General features: G+C 46.0%; 1 long non-coding RNA gene across 1 annotated transcript in view; it reads left to right on the forward strand.

Annotated features, from left to right (window-relative positions):
- The window catches only part of LOC138570139 (uncharacterized), a 262,140-nt gene that overhangs the window by 154,015 nt on the left and 88,581 nt on the right, over positions 1 to 19,544 (forward strand). The window contains exon 3 of the long non-coding RNA XR_011303408.1: positions 10,223 to 10,303. This is a non-coding gene — a long non-coding RNA (uncharacterized lncRNA). The remainder of the gene's footprint in view (positions 1 to 10,222; positions 10,304 to 19,544) is intronic.

Genomic DNA, 19,544 nt, shown 5'->3' on the forward strand with positions numbered 1-19,544 from the left:
CATCACCGGTGCCAAGCAAGCAAATGTAATTAGCAGCCCCATGGTTTTGCATCGTAAATTGTGAGGTGATACCTCTTAATTTATGTCTTAAAGTACTTGATGATAACGAATATCCAACAATTTTGGCAAGTTAAAATACCCATTGTTTAAAACGAGAAGTACAGATCAATTTCAGCAACATTCTTTTGGAAAAACAAGCTTGAGAACTCATTGCTGTATTGAGTCACATGGCCTTAGGCTCTGATGACCATTCTATTTATGTCCTTGAATTGAGCAATTGAAAATAAATGCTACTCAGCACAGTGGTGGAAGTGCACAGAAAGAGGCAGCTGAACTATGTGCTCTGCTGGCCTGTCACCGCCCCCATGGACCCCTGGGCCACACCCCCTTCCACGCACAATCCAAATCCCAAACAAACACACCTGCTGTTTAAGGGAACGTTCTGTGCAGCGCACTGACGTGCACGTTCTTCCAACACTTGTATTTTGAAACGAAACCATTCCGGAACGATTTCTTTGGAAAATAAAATGCAAACTTTTTTTTAAAAAAAGGCGATGGACCGCTACCGACCACTTCGACTGCTGAATCCGCACTTCTACAATGCAAGCATCTTTTCAGGGGGGGTTTCTTTCCCTGCAGGATCGGGGGAATTGAGGTTGCACGTCCAGACTACACCATGCATTTGTTAGGTTCTGTTATGTGATTTGGAATGGCACCGTGCACTGCTGTCATTTTCATGGTCTCCAGGTGCTCTCGTGGATCGGTACAAAGAAGAGGTGGGTGGGATTGCTTGGGGGCAAAGGGGAAAAGACAAGACATTGGGCCTGATCAAGACTTTGGCGATAACGCTGGCGGTGTTACCACCGGCGGTATTAGCCCTACCGCCAAACTCCCCGGCTCTAATGGCGCCTGATCACGAGTTCGGCGGTAATGTAATTCTCCATTCCCCGTTAAGCCCATTCGGGAATGCTCCATTCCCCATTGGGCTCAATGGGGAAAATTTGTGCTCTTACCAGCGGCAGATTTCCCGCCAGCGGTAATAGTGCACATTTTCGGCGGATTTCCCCCCAGCCAAGAGCTGGGGCGAAATCCACCAAAGTCCTGATTTGGCAGACCCTTAAATCCGGGAGCAATAGCGTAACCGCCGGATTTAAGGGTTACGGCCTAAGTCGTGATGAGGCCCATTGTGTTCAACTGTTGGTGCAAGTAGAGTGAGAAGCAAGCGGCATCAGTGCAAGGGTGTTCTCTAGGCGGATAGTTGTGTGTTCCCTGTAAGCCCTATGTTTCCCTATGGGAGACTTGAGGGTTCCAGGGGAAACTGTGTTGAGGGTCAGTTTGAGCAGTTGAGTTGAGAGGTGTAGCGTTTTGACTAGGTTGTAATGTGCCAAACGTACATGTTTTGCCAAATGCTCGTGGTGTTGAGTTAGTGAGCGTGTGTTGAGTAAAGTGTTGGAAGAGTGAGGTTTATTATAATCAGGTCGATTCTTTTGGTAGATCTCCACATAACATTTTGATTATGTTATGTGGAGTCTATTAAGAGCGTTTCCATTGGTATAGTCCTTTTTCATGCAAAGATTTGCATTTTCTAATGTGTGGTTAGGATGGAAGCTGTGCTGGTTTCGAATCGTTAGCTCCCTTTATGGTGGCTACTTATTTCTGTAGGTTTGTTAGGCTGTTTCTTGGTGGGTCTTGGTGGGTCAAATGATAAGAAAGGTGTTTATAGGGAATTTACACTTGACTATTGCACTGAGAAATGAATTGGTGTTAACACTGCACTATTGGTTTTAGTTTTGTATAGGAAGGGTGTGGTGTTATGTATATTTTTATGTATGTTTTATACTTGCCATTATTTTTAGGATGTCTTTTAGAATAGGCAAGATGCTAATATTGTAAATTAGCGCCTCTGAAAATGGTATGTGTGTTATATGTGTACATATCTATTTGTCCAATTTGTTTGTACGTCCCTAGTGACTAAATAAATTATACATGGTTTAAAGAAATTCTATGACTCAGGACCTATTTGGTACATGGACCGAGTCGGGTAGTTGATGGATTGAAGAGGAAGAGGGAGGAAGACTGTTGGGCCCTTTAGTTTTTGATTGTCCATTTGTGAGCTAAGGGCTGAATCCAGCGGTCTATAAATTAGCCCGATCCAGTCTCTTCTTTGGGTGTTTATAGGTGCCATAGTGGCTGGCCTTGGTTGTGGTCCTGTTCTTTGTTTTCCTGTCAGGTCTTCTGTTGTCCTGATTTCTTTTGGGACTGATTTCCGTATTTTGCCACGTGGAGGGAGAATGCGGTCCCTCCACACTTGTTTTTCTGGTTGTGCCTGGATTCTAGAAGTATGTCGCTGCTTGATCTCAATGGTCTTCTTGGTTGGTAGAGGGTGATTTTTGAATGGTGGAATTGCACCCGCTGCCCACAGTGATTGACTAGGTATATTGTGGCATAATGTGGATTACTGGGGCAATTGAGGCTGTAGTTGGAATATTGGTATTATCTGCAAGCTGATGTCTGACATACAGTGACTATCCCAGACACATGAAGGCAGCATTTGTGGGATTGACACTGTACTCAGCATGTGATAGCGGCACCAGCAAATGTGGGTTACACCATAGCATATGGTGGCTACACAAGGCATATAATGAAGCGCTTTGAAACACATTGGGTATAGGCGCTATATAAATAAACTATCATATCATATCACACATGGCCCATAAAACCTACTGGTTTGGAAATGTTTGTTTAACTTTGAAGATAATGTGAGCACAAATGAACTGCACATTCAAAAAATAAAGACATAGGGCCTCATCATAAGTTGGGCGGAGCAGTAAAAATGCTGCTGTGACACTATTATATATTTCATTGTTTTTTTATAACGCGTCTAATACCATACCTGAGTTCGGTTTCTAAGCATGGATCCAGGAGTCGAACCTCTTTTGATCTGCATGGTCTTGTTTCCAAGACCAGCACGTAGCCCCTGTGCTATTCTCTGTTCATACCGCCGCATTACCGCTCCGCCCAACTATGATTTGGGCGGAAAGTCACCCAGCTTTACCTCCAGTTTTAAGCTGGAGGTAAATCTGTTGAGTTTCTGCCCATTTGCGGCACTATTACTGTGGTACAAACTGTGCTGCGGTAATAGCGCCCAGCATGCCCCGTAGATTCCTATGGACCCTTAAAAAAATGGGGACTTACAGCCTTACCGCAACTCTGGATCTGGTCTGGCGCTAGTAGCGCCAGACCAAGTTGCGGTAACGCTATTTGCGTTGGCGATATCCTGGCTGATTTACTGCTGGGATACCGCCAAGCTTCTGATGAGGCCCATAGACATGACAGATGGAACATGCTACACCCATGTGCAATTCTGCCTTATAACCGTAATTTATAGTGCCCAGTGCATTTAATGTAACTCTGTCCTAGATCTGCTCTCCTGTACTTATTGCATTTTAGCATCCTAACACTGCCGACGCACTGCCATAAATTAGAAACAGCATACTTATAATGTTCAAAAATGGAGAACCATTAAATTAGGCATGGTAGCAGCTATTCTTGCAATCCTTCGAAGTGTGAGGCCCTGGGATGAAGCGCTATATCGAAACATGGCAGTGAAAGAAACATCCCTTTCCGAAGGCGTTCACAAATGCCGACCATCTCCCACGCGTTCAAGGTCATTGAGAAAACCCTACCTATTCAGGCAGGAAACTCACATAGAAAACTGATTTTACAGCCCAAGAAATATATGCTGCCCTCTGCCTGAGGGTGGGAAGCAGCTCACGCACGTCATCATACAAGGCTTCTATCGAACCTCCGCCAGTGCCCTTAGGTAACTCATAGGTTCGGTATCATACCGACATATAGAATGCAATCACTGAGAAGCCCAAAATACCGACTTTCGAGAGCCACATTTTGCTTCCATGTCATTTCATCGTGGGATGAAACAACGATGGGTTTTTCTCCTTGTTATTTCAATGCGAAACTCGTTTTTATCATTATTTTTTTTGGGGGGGTTCCCCCCTAACCCACATCCCCTTTAACTATCCCCGAACACCCACACCCCATCTATATTTTTTTTAACCCCCCCCCCCCTACAAACAACGATGAGTTTTTGCGTTGAAATATGAACGGAGAAAAACCCGTTGTTGCTTCATCCCACAATGAAAGAACGGTGTACCCACATTATAGCGTACATATGTGGAAGTGTACATATATGTGGAAGGGTGGGTTAGGTTGATTTAAAAAAAGTGGGGCTATCAGGAGGTTGGAGGAGTATGCAGGGGGACCCACCCCTGCATATATATGTGGTAAAATGGGGTACCAAAAAAAAGAATGTTCAGTATTTCGGGCTTCAAAATTTTAATTTCGAAATGTTCAGATAGATCCATGGGAGCTATTGTCCCACTAGGGATTCTCCACACACTGATTGTGATGCTTACCATCTCAGCATATAGGGCCTCATCACGAGTTGGGCGGTAATGCCGGCGCTAATAGCGCTGGCGCTATCTGCCCTACCGCCAAACCCATCTGCGCTATTAGCGCCGGATCATGGATTTGGCGGATTTGGAAATCCTCATTCCCCATTGAGCCCATTCGGGAATGCCCCATTGGGCTCAATGGGGAAATTTCGCGCTCATACCGCCGGCGGATTTCCCGCCGGCGGTATGAGCGGATTTCCCCCCAGCTCAGAGCTGGGGAGAAATACAGCAAAGCCCTGATTTGGCAGACCCTTAAATCTGGTGGTAACAGCACTACCACCGGATTCAAGGGGTACCACCAAACTCGTGATGAGGCCCATTGTTCCAGTTGGTCTCATAAAAGGTGTCAATACCTAGATTTTGTGTGAAGTGCAGTCTGCGTCGTCTGGGCCTCTCAGTTCACTGGCTACTCCCCTGAGTTAATCCACCAGGCTGCAGTGCTCCTAGCTGTGGGTGCATGCCTCTTCAGCGTACCCTGCTTCCTTCACAGTGAAAGGGAGGAGAGAGTTTTAAGGTAACTTTAACTCTCCCCACTCTTATTTGTGTTCTATTTGAAATTCAGAATAATATGTGTCTCTTTCCATATCTCATTTTTGTGTCATAATGTCTCTAACTGTCCTCAAACATCTGCTTATTTTGGTGAGGTTATCAGCCATTTTCCGTCTTTGTATTAGTGGTAGTTTGGCCTTCTTTACAGGACCAACAGTTTGCATCTATGGAGCTGACATTGGAGTATTTGCGATTCGACCTTCTACATTTGCACTTTTGCGTGTACAAGTCCCTGCTGCTGAATTTTCCTCATTTGCACGGCGGAGTGTAAAAGGGAGGGCAGAAAGGCAGCGTACATGCTTGTACACCGCCCTTTTGCACTCTTTTGTACAAATGAAGCGAACAATGCCTGCCATGTACACGTGGCAGGAGGCGTTCACAATGGATTCCTATGGAGTCCTCCAGCTTTTAGCCGGAGGATGCCATCGGAATCCACAGCATTTGCATCGGCATGAAAATCCATGCCAGCGCTAATGCTTTCGAATTTGTATGGCGGAGACGAAGGAGGCGGCGGAACCATAAATTACGATGTGCCCCTTCTCTCCACCGCATAAATACATGCAAATGGGGTGAATGAGAGGCGTAGAAGCCTTATGCCAGGCTTGTACACCTTTCATTTACTTTAAACCGCATTCAGAAATGAGTTCCGATATGTTTTGTGTGAAAGCAGATACACACCTGATTTCCCTACCTCATAGAAGCCACTAAGCAGGTGAATGTGGCAGAAGAAATAAGGTGTATTGTACAAGACCATTGATTTCGCTTTTAGTAGCGCGGCTGAACCTCAGGCTTAACAATGTGCTGGGGAGTCAGGAAACAACAAACAAGGTAAACATTAAAAAAACACAATAACTAGATACCATTCAAGGGTTAGAGAGAGAAAATGGGAAAAAACAGTATAACATGAATGTAGATATCAAGTCACAACGTGGCCAGGCACCGTGTGTACCCCCATCGTCCTCTCTCGGAGATGCAATCCCATGGCTGATGCCCAAATGAAATGGAGCTCTTCAGATTCTTGAAGAGATGAAACTACACATTCTGGCTCAGTTATAGAGTTATGCATGCAAATATTGGCATTAGAGTGAGGGAACCAGTTTGGGTACTCTTAAATTGGGTAATAGCACCCGTTGTTACAGTACTTCGAGAAATGAGGAGTCGCACCCTCCGATTCATCTGGGGGAAGTGTCAGTGAATTTTAAAGGGTCAAAGCCAGATTGTATTTATAAAGAAGTATGTGTGTGGGAGGTGTGCCGGGAGTTTGGAAATCGCTGTGTTCACAATCGCCAATGCAACATGAATGTCAGCCATGCCACTGTATTTGTTAGTAGTGGATGGATCAGGTTTTCCTGGTTCTAGGTGACCTTATCGGATTTGTTTTGGTCAAATTCGATTTGCTCGAATTTTTTCTTTTTCTACATTTTCCTGCACATATATGTGGGGGGAGACAACCCAGCCCTCCCCGATCTACCCCTATTTTTTATTATGACGATTACCCACCCTGCCCACATATATTTGAAGAAAATTCGTCCCCAAAAATTCAACCACTTCGCAATCGGTAAAAATAATTCGATCAAATCTCCCGTTACCGTTTTCCTTTCTTCCTCAGCAAGGGTGATGAGGGGTTATTGAACGGTGGCTGGGCGGGGTAGTTCTTTAACAGATTAGTTTATGAGATTAATTATGGGTGGGGAAAGACGCCTTGCATGCGGCAAGGGATTTGGTGTGCCTAGGTGAGGAGACCTTCTCCAATCTTCAGAGAAGGTTCTAGATGGTGAATGTGTGAAAGAGGGAAGGCAGGTCTCTGTGGCATGCATAGAGGTTTGTTTGGCTTTGGTGAGAGATGTTTCACTCATCTGTTGGCTCCTGTAGCACATGGTGACTACAGTAGGGTGACCATATGTCCCGGTTTTCTGCCGGTACTGTCCCAGGTTTTGGTGCTCTGTCCCCTTTTCACAAGATTATGTTCCCATTGGAACCGGCAGTGGTCCCGGTTTTTTGTAGTAGTTCTTCATAGCTGGGAGGCAGAAATGCACAATCTCGCACAGAAGAAATGCTGCGCAACTTAAGATAGTGTTAGTTTGTGATAAATTAATTATAATATGTGTTTCTTTGAACAGTGACACTTAAACCCCCTTCTCCTCCAAACGCCACTTGAATTGTAGTGCCTTCAAAGCCACTTTCAAGAGTTAGTCCTACTTTTATGTTAGTTGCCCTGCCCCAGTTTTGTACTTTTAAAATCTGGTCACCCTAGACTCCAGGGATAAAGAGAGTTGGCAGCGCATTGCCCAGATCGGTTTTCTACTCGGTATAGACAGGAGGGGTTTAGGGGCTTTGAGATAATGTTGTGGCACCCATGGGCCGATTTGTGGTGTTGGGGAGTTTGGGGCCACGGTGGTCCTTTTTGACAGAAGATAGCTTTGTTGCATTCTGTGAAGGTTGGCCTCTATCTTTCGCAGTTTGATGTGGTTATTGAACTTTTCCATCTTAGCCGGAATGTAGGCATTTCTGTGGGGATCGAACATCTTTAGTAGGTCTGCTAGAGAAATCAATAAAGAGATTCCTTGAAACGTGGTGGGGCAGATTTTCCAGGTCCCCATAAATTGCACTTGCAAACCGGTCTTCTGGGTGCTCGTTTTGTCATTTGCACTACAAAGTGCAGGTAAAATCACCTAAAGCCTTTTTTTTTACACATCTTAGTGCAAATCATGTGACTGCCGCCCGCCATTAATGCATGGCCGGCAGCATTTACAATGGATGCCTAGGGAATCCTTCTGCTTTTAGCTGGTCTACAATGTAGGTGGAGTCTATAGGAATCCACTCCATTTGCACCAGCTTGGAAATATCATATCTGCATAAATGTATGCAGGCTTTTATGGTGGAGTGGATAGGGGTGGGCGAAAAACCAATTGCCTTTCGTGCCCCAGCTCCACCTTATTTTATTTTAGGTTTATATTGCGCTGAAACCCATAGTCATCAGGTTGCACCAAAAAGATAGCCTTACAAAAGAATGAAAATATAGAGGAAAGTAAAAAGCATGCGTAATGGTTTTTACGTGTGCCTTTTACATATGGTCTTTACTCCATTTCGAAACTTACCTCCAGTGAATGTAGTTTCTTGAGACGTAATGACCAAAGTAAGTGAATATTAAGTGTTGTGCCTGCCCTTCGTGGGAGGTATTTTCGTTATAAAGCTAAAGTGCTTAGGCTGCAGACACCTAACCCTGACTGTTATCCAGTAGACAGTCCAACATACTTCAGTCTATATTATAAGTAGGTCGGTAGATTGTGTCACTGCTTTATTTATTAGAAATAAATCGTAAAAAAAGAGTTTTGTGTGTTGAAAGTATGTACTCTTTTTGCTCTGTTAGAACTCATTTGGAAAAAGACTTTTGTGAAAAGTTGTTGTGCCTTGAGAAAGCCCAGGTTTGGGAGAAACATAAGCACGTGTCCCAATTGGGTAATGTTGGCACTAATGTAAATAGGCAAGACATAAAGAACTAAGTAAATAAATATCTGAGGCAAGATCGTTAGTCAACTAACGATGTTAGTCTTGGGAGGATAGCTCAGGGGCAACGTTCTCACCTTGGAAGCAAGACTACAAGGAGCAACACAGGTTCGATCCCCGGTCCGCGCTTAGAAACCTCTGGGTATTAAGCGCATTATAAAAAAACTATCATATCATATCCTGTATTTCTAAAACCTCAAGCAGGGGTGCAGCCTACTCACCTACCAACACACTAGACTTAGTTTCTTTAGACACCTGGTCCAGCATGTGCTTGCTCTGGGTGTTGCTTGTTGTTATGGTTTGAGGGAATCTGTTTGGGAATCTGTTTGTGCAAGGGAACGCTAAGTCTTCAGTCTAGGGGAAGACTGTCTTCAAGTATGTTGATCGCTAGACTCTGAAGTGAGACTGGGTGGGTGATGTAGCTGGCTTAGGCCCAGTGCTTGGCATTTTTTCTGATACCAGGTGGCGTGGTCTGCGGTGGTGCTGGCCCTATGCATGACATCCTTGAGTATTGCCCTCTGCGTTTCATTATGACTTCAGAGTTGACATCTGTGAATGCTCTTGGACATATTGTGGTTGGTCACCTGGGGTCAGAAACAGGCGGGGGGGGGGATGCTGGTGGTTTCATGTGGGTCTATCGCAGTGAGTGTGAGTGGAACAACACAGGGAGTTGGTATTGATGGGGGTGTCGGCAGCCTAAAAGGGAGTGTATGTTCATGCCTACACAGAGAAGTTATACAGCGGCAACATCCCAGACTTTAGCTATTTTATAAGGGCGCAGAACTTGAGACTGACCATTTGCATCTATCGTAAAGTTTATTTGTGGTATTCATTATAACAGATGGTCATCCTCACCCGCATATCTCTTGAGTTCTTGGTGCCATGGCCTGGTGCAGGAGGTCATCTGGATATAGACACTTAGAATACATTGTGAATAGATACCAAAACAGACATCCTGGCATTCGTCTGAAATGAATGCTTCATACAGTTTAACGTAGGTGGCTTTTAAAGCTGTCTGGCAGAATCTTGTACACTGTGTGTTGCCATGTGCCTGAACCCCGGATCTCCTGTCCAGAGCCGCAGCCCTTAGGCAGCCCTTAATGGGGTCATGACGAGTTGGGTGGTAATGGTAAACCCAATGGTATTTGCCAAATTGGGCATCCACCCAATTCAGGATTGAGGGGTATGTAGATTTACCTTCCACAGTATTCCGAGGAATACCGCTATGTGGTAAATTAGGTTGATTTACATGCCGTAAATCCATCTATTTTTACCTCCACCTCCGAGGTGGTGGTAAAAATTCCATAGTTCCCAAAAATAAAAATGTTACCTTTTTTTACTGTCCTTCTAGAAGGGAAGCTCAGCCTTAAATACGGTTAAAAAAATGTAATGGGTCATTTTACATTGATGAAAAGGTGTGCATCTTTGATTCCCCTGCCACCTTACCACGTAATGAGTCGGTACTGACCCATGTCCATCTGAAAAAACGCACAGTTGTGGTATAATCTTGTACATTATACATGTCCAGCATCAGATAGAAGGTGAAATGGACAATAATACTTCAGAGGTTATGTGAGGTTGCGCACAATAGTTGTAAATAAACACAGTTAGACGGAGATAGAATATTAACTTGTTACCAAGGCAACTTTTATTATCAACTTATAACTTTTCTAATTTTCTCCGCTTTCTTTCAGAAAAAAGGATACAGGTGGTCTCTTGATGTATCTTCTTGTGAGGACAGAAGTCTTCTAGTTAAGCGGGTCAGAACACTTCAGGTAAGTCTTAGTTAAGCTTTGTTTCTTCCTTTCTTTAAAGTCTATATTTCTGTTTGTGTCTTTCTCCTGTCATATGATTAGTTTCACTTCTTTTCCATTGTAGCTTATAGTCTTTATAAGTTGCTCTTTCTCTTACTTGAAATAAGGGTGTCTGTCTTTATCAGCTAGTGAAACATAGTCTTTAGTCTTTCATGAGTTCACTATTGTATTTAAATTAACAATCTCTCTTTATCCCTTAAAGTCTTTAAGAGAGTATAGCCCAGATCCTCAGTTATACTCCCATCTGTATCAATATTTTCGGGGATTACACATAAGGTAGATTGTTACCTTTGTTCCAGTCTTCTTATTCTATTTTACATTCACTCCCCAACCTGTACCTTCATCTCATCTGGTATCAATGCTTCCCCAGTGTTCATTTATATAGCGACTCGACTCGTCAGTTCGAATCAGCTGCTCCACTTCATTTCGGCTCCTGGCAGCCTAAACTATACCCCTCTTCTCTCTCTTACCGGTGTCAGCTATTTGCTTCTGTGTGGCTCCGCCCGGCATCAACTCTGTCCCTCACGTCTCTTCTCGCCTTCAGCGCTTCGCCTCAGCGCGGCCTCCTTTGAGCGAAACTCCTCCCCTCGGCGCTCTTGGCGGTGTATCAGCTGCTCGACTCCGCGCCTCCGATGACAGAAACTCCTCCCCTCGGCCTTCTCAGTGGAGGATCAGCTGCTCGGCCCAGCGCGGCCTCAGCCCGTACGAGGTCCGCCCTCAGCTACTCTCCTCGGCAGATCAGCTGTTCAGTTTTGCGCTGACTCTCCCTCTCTTCAGCTTTTCTCGCCCGTACAATGAAAGAACTGAATAGCGATTTCAAACGATCGCTTATAATAATAATTTCAACAACTTGTAGTTAACTCTGTGCAACGACACAACATCCATCAGCTTCTGGTCTATATCAATAAGCCCAGTTAAAACCGTCGTTCTTCAAATCCTCCTCCTCTGTCTCCTGGCAACCGAGAAAACAAAAACAAAGAAGAGACAATTTTTGTCAGAAAGCTTCATTTCCATCAAAGCTTTTCTGTGATTGGCCCAATGACCTGTCAATTACTCCCTTCAATCAGATAGATTCAATTAACCCTTCATATGGTCCTTCTGCCTCGTATTAACAGAGCCTGAGCCAGCTGGTGTCCTTGTTGTACAATCTGCTCCATTTTTATCACACGCGGTGGCAGTATTTTCATAATAATAATAATTTGCATATATATAGGGCTACGAACCCTCAGGCATCTGAGCGCTGGTTATTATTACCCACAGTGTACGGTGCTTATTTATCCACCTCAGAAGGATGACGGTGCTCATTTATAGACCTCAGAAGGATGAAAGGCTGAGCTTGGTCTTGCCAGGATTCGAACCTGTGTCGGCAGGCTCTGCACAGATGTCAAAGCGAGTGCTCTACTCGCTGGGCTATCTGACTGGCTAATATCCCTGGAGGTATTTCTGAACTACCACCTGTGCCACTGGTGAACTATAAAGAGGGCAGACCTACAGAAATACCACTAGTGGAGGTGGTAAGGACACCCAACCCGTAAGGAGGCCCGCACGAGTATGTGGAGAACAGTAAAAACATGAGGCATTTTAAGTGGCAATTGTTTTAAAAATAGAATCACAGAACACATTTGGAATGAAGGTGTTACTCAACCAGCAAGGATTGGCGTTTATTTAAATAGATGTTAATTATATAGCCGCTTCTGCGGACCTTCGCATAGACAATAGTCAGCTGTAAAGATAATACACAAAGTCAAAGGTACACAATAAACATATAAAGTGCAATGTGCAAAAGGTGCATACGGTGCCTCTCCAATTCTAAAAGACTCATGTGCAAAAGATGCCATCACCTCCTAATCAATAAAGAAAGCTGTCTCCGTATTGATTCACAATCTTAAACATCCACTGCTGGGGAACAAGCAGGCGTGCAAGTGTGATTACGGTGCAGCCACACCGCATATTTTCATTATGCCAAAGGTCTAAATTGTCTTTAAAATAACACCTAATTATGAGTTGGGCTTGCATGGGATAGTAAATGTATAAAGCGCATAGAAGTGCTACTGCATGGAGTAATTAAGTTGTTTACCCCATGGGGTACTTTTTATGTAACATACCACACTTTTACCACTGTCACCATGCTGATAGGCGGCGATATTTGCGACTTAATGTAATGCACCTTGAGAGGTAAAATATTGCCCTTGGGAAGGATGAATGGATGAGTCGGTGTTGCTATGCAACGGTGACCTTTGCAGCAGGTGAAGTAAGTACTGGGCTCTGTTCATCCAGTCTCAATGTGGAGCTGCAGTACGTTCAGCGGAGAGAGCAGATCTCTGGCCTGTATGTTTTACTTTCTAATTTCTTTTGTCTGGGGAAAGAAAAATGCAAATATCACACTCCAGGGGCATCCTTCCACTGACACCATAATTCTGATAGATATTCTAGCTGAGATGGATCAGAACGGCCTGGAAGAGTTCGGCTGCTGGCGGTAGCATGGGCTCAGGATGCAGATTTGCTCCAACTCTTTCCCACAGGTCTACAGTAGGAATCCGAATGCACTCCTAGGATGCATGCGGCAAACCAGTCGTGCGCCTCCACCGAGTGCCGAGATGGATTAGAAAGGCCCAGGAATGGGAATCCGAATGCACTCCTCAGGATGCATGCGGTGAAGCACTCAAGTGTCTCCACCGAGTGCACAGATGTATTAGAATGGCACAGGAAAGGGAATCCGAATGCACTCCTCAGGATGCATGCAGTGAAGCACTCAAGTGTCTCCACCGAGTGCAGAGATGTATTAGAATGGCACAGGAAAGGGAATCCGAATGCACTCCTCAGGATGCATGTGGTGAAGCACTCAAGTGTCTCCACCGAGTGCAGAGATGTATTAGAATGGCACAGGAAAGGGAATCCGAATGCACTCCTCAGGATGCATGCGGTGAGCCACTCATGTGTCTCCACCGGGTGCAGAGATGTATTAGAATGGCACAGGAAAGGGAATCCGAATGCACTCCTCAGAATGCATGTGGTGAGCCACTCATGTGTCTCCACCGAGTGCAGAGATGTATTAGAATGGCAAAGGTAAGGGAATCCGAATGCACTCCTCAGGATGCATGCGGCAAACCAGTCGTGCGCCTCCACCGAGTGCCGAGATGGATTAGAAAGGCCCAGGAATGGGAATCCGAATGCACCCCTCAGGATGCATGCGGTGAAGCACTCGAGTGTCTCCACCGAGTGTAGAGATGTATTAGAATGGCACAGGAAAGGGAATCCGAATGCACTCCTCAGAATGCATGTGGTGAGCCACTCATGTGTCTCCACCGAGTGCAGAGATGTATTAGAATGGCACAGGTAAGGGAATCCGAATGCACTCCTCAGGATGCATGCGGCAAACCAGTCGTGCGCCTCCACCGAGTGCCGAGATGGATTAGAAAGGCCCAGGAATGGGAATCCGAATGCACTCCTCAGGATGCATGCGGTGAAGCACTCAAGTGTCTCCGCCGAGTGCACAGATGTATTAGAATGGCACAGGAAAGGGAATCCGAATGCACTCCTCAGGATGCATGCGGTGAAGCACTCAAGTGTCTCCACCGAGTGCAGAGATGTATTAGAATGGCACAGGAAAGGGAATCCGAATGCACTCCTCAGGATGCATGTGGTGAAGCACTCAAGTGTCTCTACCAAGTGCAGAGATGTATTAGAATGGCACAGGAAAGGGAATCCGAATGCACTCCTCAGAATGCATGTGGTGAGCCACTCATGTGTCTCCACCGAGTGCAGAGATGTATTAGAATGGCACAGGTAAGGGAATCCGAATGCACTCCTCAGGATGCATGCGGCAAATCAGTCGTGCGCCTCCACGGAGTGCCGAGATGGATTAGAAAGGCCCAGGAATGGGAATCCGAATGCCCTCCTCAGGATGCATGCGGTGAAGCACTCAAGTGTCTCCACCGAGTGCAGAGATGTATTAGAATGGCACGGGAAAGGGAATCCGAATGCACCCCTCAGGATGCATGCGGTGAAGCACTCAAGTGTCTCCACCGAGTGCAGAGATGTATTAGAATGGCACAGGAAAGGGAATCCGAATGCACTCCTCAGGATGCATGCGGTGAGCCACTCATGTGTCTCCACCGGGTGCAGAGATGTATTAGAATGGCACAGGAAAGGGAATCCGAATGCACGACTCTAGATGCATGCGGTGAAACACTCAAGTATCTCCACGGAGTGCAGAGGTGGATCAGAATGGCCGGTATGAGTCTGACCGCAGTATCACTCCAACTCTTCCCCATGGGCCTACCATACCAATCCAAATGCATCCCTCAGCATGCATGCAGTGAAGTAGTCGCACGCCTTCACCGAGTGAAGAGATGTATTAGAATGGCATAGGAAAGGGAATCTGAATGCAGCCCTCAGCATGCATGCGGTGAACCAGTCGTGAGCCACCACAAATGGACTTCTCAGGATGCATGCAGTGAAACACTCAAGTGTCTCCACGGAGTGCAGAGGTGGATCAGAATGGCCGATAAGAGTCTGACCGCAGTATCACTCCAACTCTTCCCCATGGGCCTACAATAGGAATCCGAATGAACCCCTCAGCATGCATGCGGTGAACCACTCAAGTATCTCCACCAAGTGCAGAGATGGATCAGAATAGTGCAGAGGGGCCTGGCCACAGTATCGCTCCAACTCTTTCCCATGGGCCTACAATAGGAATCCCAATGCACCCCCTCAGCATGCATACAGTGAACCAGTCGCACGCCTCCACAGAGTGCAGAGATGGATTAGAATGGCCCAGGAAAGGGAATACGAATGCACCCCTCAGCATACATGCAGTGAACCAGTTGTGCTCCTCCACAGAGTGCAGAGATGGACTTATATGTTCCAGGAAAGGGAATCTGAATTCACCGCTCATCATGCATGCGGTGAACCACTCAAGTGTCTCCACCGAGTGCAGAAATTGAGCAGCTTAGCCGGGAGCAGCGTGGCCGCAGTATCGGTCCAACTCTTCCCCATGGGCCTACAACAGTAATCCGAATGCACCCCTCAGCATGCATGCAGTGAACCAGTCATGTTCCCCCACAGAGCGCAGAGATGGACATGAATGGTCCAGGAAATGGAATCCAAATACACCTCTCAGCATGCATGCAGTGAAGCTCTCAAGTGTCTCCACTGACTGCAGAGATGGATCTGCCAGGCCGGGAACAACCTGGCCGCAGTATCACTCCAACTCTTCCCGCTGGACCTGTAGAGGAGCAGGTGGACGCATTATGCCTAACTCCCACCCCCTCACCACCGTCATACTGGCACAGTAGGAGAAGAGCCTTAAATGGGACTCCATGTCTTATGCCTATACAGCATCGAGTGTATGAGAGTTGATATGCACTCAGACAACCGTATCAAAGGTACCCTCGCACTGAGAGAGTGGAAGGATATATAATATGATATGAAATGATATGATATGATATGGCATTTATAACGCCCCTATACACAAGTGTTTCAAGGCGCGGCGAGGCATGGGAGGGGGAACAGGGGAGGACAGACAATGATCCTACTAGGCCAGGTGTCATTCAGATCGTGCAAGTGCATGGGATGGGGAAGGAGGAGAAGTGCAAGAGGACAGTGCAGTACATGGGATAAGAACCAAACAAAATAAATAAATATATAAAGATATATAGTGTGTAAAAGTACGGCCCGAAGGTGGCAAGTGCCAGGAAGTGCAGCCATCAGGTGTCAAGTGCTGGTGGTGGGACTGTAGGGATACAGAACCAGTCCTCAGGTCCCGTGAAGGCAGTGCAGGAGTGCGACTGGCACAGGAAAGGGACCTGGGTCAGAGATCAGAGGGTGACCAGGTAACCAGTGCAAATACAGTGTCAGTCGGGAAGTCAGCAAGGGAGAGGAGGAGAAAGCGCAGAAGCAAAGAGAAAGGTTTTGAGGTGTTTCCGGAATCGAAGATGATTCTCCTCAAATTTCAGGGAGGCAGTGAGGCTGTTCCAGATATCATGAGAAAGGATGCAAGCACACACCATTACACACATCATGTAGTGCTGAGTCAAAATCTGTCGAGGGCAGAGTGATGTCATGAGGAAGATGTACGGGGACATACTGAAATGATTTGAAAATACTTAAGTGTGACGATGTAACTGAAGAGACAAGAGAAACATGTACAAAATGAAAAAAGTAATCCTGTATGCAAACGAAGGTAAAGTAACTATCTGACCAATAAGAGTAAATATGCAGCAACACATAGTAGATGAGACATATAGAAGCTTGCTATAGAGGAAAATATAACGTGGCAAGGACGGCCATGACAGGAAAATGGATGTTAGCTTGTGTAAAGATTCAATCCAGCTACCTCAGAAACAGACCAGGGGTGCAGAGTCAGGAGACGCTGGAGTGTTAGCTTTGTGTGCAAAACAATGAGGAGTCTATGTTGGCCTGGAATCAAGGATGCTATTTGAGGAATAGCCGCAAAGCACAAAGGGAGGCAGATGGATAAGTCATGGACTTGAGACATATTTCTCTTAGATTAAAGAAGAAGAAAATATTTGCAACAGCCAAGTATTGGACAATTAACAATGGATAAGGCTCCTACAAGATGGGTGAACAATTCTCTAGAGGCCAAGAGGAGCAATGACATCCAGCATAATTGAATCAAATAGTAGTAAATAAAAGGTTGAAATTGACACATTTGCGGTCTCTTCACACGTGATGCAGAAGTAAAAAACAAGGGCTATTTATTAAGCTGTTGACGAAGATAGTGATGTGCTCACACTCCCTTGAGAACAGAGGGTGAGCTACAAGGTCAAATACAGAAAGGAAACTGGCTCATGGTCAGACTGATGAGAGATGATGGATTAATTGGGAAAGCAGGGAGTAATCTGATGTGACCTGGGTTTCGTTTTGCTTAGGTGCTGCGAGCCGAGCCGAAAGTCCAGGGTTGAGTGGGAATGCCAACCAATCAGTGGGTCTATCGGGCAACCTGCTATACAATGTTGCATAGAGCCATCCGCTGCCATTTTGTCTGCTATAATCAGTATTATACATATTTAGAGGAAGTTCAAGGCGTGTTTTAAAGATAAGAGACAGCCAATGGTGTATTAACCCATATGTATTCTATAAGTAGATATGTTCCCCTAACCAATACCTCCTGTATATAGGTTTTATAGTTTGCCACGGGAGTATGACATCATAGATGATGCATATTGGGGTATACAACCCCTGGGTAATCAAGTTTTTGTGTGAGTGTGTGAGCATCAGTCCAATATCTGCCAGTTTGCCCTGCTTTATTAAATTGAAAATAAAGTAGTACTTTGCCATATTCTTTGAGTCTGTCTGGTTATTTGGTCTGAGATCGTTATTGGTAATTCCATCTAGCACGAGAGACGCTTCAAGGTGCTAGAACAGAGGTCTGCAGCAGGAATCTGAATGCACCCCTCAGCATGCATACAGTGAACCAGTCATGTGTCTTCACCATGGGCAGAGATGGATCAGAATGGCCGGGAAGAGCCTGGGCGCAGTATCACGGCAACTCTTACCCATGGACCTACAATAGGAATCCGAATGCACCGCTCAGCATGCGTGCAGGAAACCACTCAAGTGTCTCCACCAAATGCAGAGATGGATCAGAATGGCCGGGAAGGGCGTGGCCACAGTATCACTCCAACTCTTCCCCATGGGCCTACAATAGGAATGCAAATGCACCTCTCAGCATGCATGCCGTGAACTAGACGCACGCCTCCACAGAGAGCAGAGATGGTTTAGGATGGCCCAGGAAAGGGAATCCGAATGCACCCTTCAGCATGCATGCAGTTAACCACTCAAGTGTCTCCACCAAGTGCAGAGATAGATCAGAATGGCCAGGAAGGGCCCGGCCGCAGTATCAACCCATGGGTCTACAATAGGAATCCGAATGCACCCCTCAGCATGCATGCAGTGAACCACTCAAGTGTCTCCAACAAGTGCAGGGATGGATCAGAATGGCCGGGAAGGGCCCGGCAGCAGTATCAATGCACCCCTCAGCATGCATGCGGTGAACCACTCAAGTGTCTCCACCAAGTGCAAAGATGGATCAGAATGGCCGGGAAGGGCCCGGCCGCAGTATCAATGCACCCCTCAGCAAGCATGCGGTGAACCACTCAAGTGTCTCCACCAAGTGCAGAGATGGATCAGAATGGACGGGAAGGGCCCGGCAGCAGTATCAATGCACCCCTCAGCATGCATGCGGTGAATCACTCAAGTGTCTCCACCAAGTGCAGAGATGGATCAGAATGGACGGAAAGGGCCCGGCAGCAGTATCAATGCACCCCTCAGCATGCATGCGGTGAATCACTCAAGTGTCTCCACCAAGTGCAGAGATGGATCCGAATGGACGGGAAGGGCCCGGCCACTGGTCGTGATCTCGCTCCAGCTTCCCCCCACAGGGGACTTCGAATGGGCTCGTCCTGGTTTTGGTGGGATGTGGTAAAAAATGTGCGCATGGAATTATAGAACCTTCTACTACTCTTTACCCTCTCTTTCTTAAGAGGGAATGTGTTAACATGTGCATTATATTGATGCCTGCATTTTCTTGCTGCATTCTACTAACCTTTCTCTGACCTTTAATGAGGCCTAGTACGAGGGTTCCCCATATCATGCTCCTGCATTTCTTCATCTGGGGATCACCTGACCTCACCCCTTTATCCATGGGGCTAAAACACTGGAAGAAGAATAGGAACACCCTCACACTAACAAGCAAGAACCTTCTCTCCTCTAAGGGGGCTCAGGCTGGGAGGGATGGAGGGCAAAGCTCCATTCTTACAAAATACGTGCCCTACTTGATGGCCTTGGATTTGAACTCTGCCAGAAACGAGTGAGGCCTCCGTCCATATGAGGTCGACGAAATGAGCAACAGAAAGTTGGGATAATCGTAAACCAGTTTTGTACAGCGCTTGGAAGTAGCTGTAAGCGCTACATAATGCTGCAAGGGAATCCACCCCCTCCCCCCGCAGTAATTAATCCAAACAGCCAGCCTTAATATGCAGAGGTGGGAGGGTGCTTATTTTCTGTGAGATCTTATGCAAAAAATATATATAAAAAGAAAAGTAATTTTCTCACCTAATTTGCTTGCAGAGTCGATAATGAAGTGTTGTTGGTTGCCTCGCCGGCTCACAAAATCGTGATCCTTAATATAGCGTCTGTGCATATTTAGAGACGAGCATCTTCCCCCACTGAGGGAATG

This window comes from Ambystoma mexicanum, chromosome 2q (assembly GCF_040938575.1).
Source record: "Ambystoma mexicanum isolate Mex_15411 chromosome 2q, UKY_AmexF1_1, whole genome shotgun sequence".
NCBI lineage: Eukaryota > Metazoa > Chordata > Amphibia > Caudata > Ambystomatidae > Ambystoma > Ambystoma mexicanum.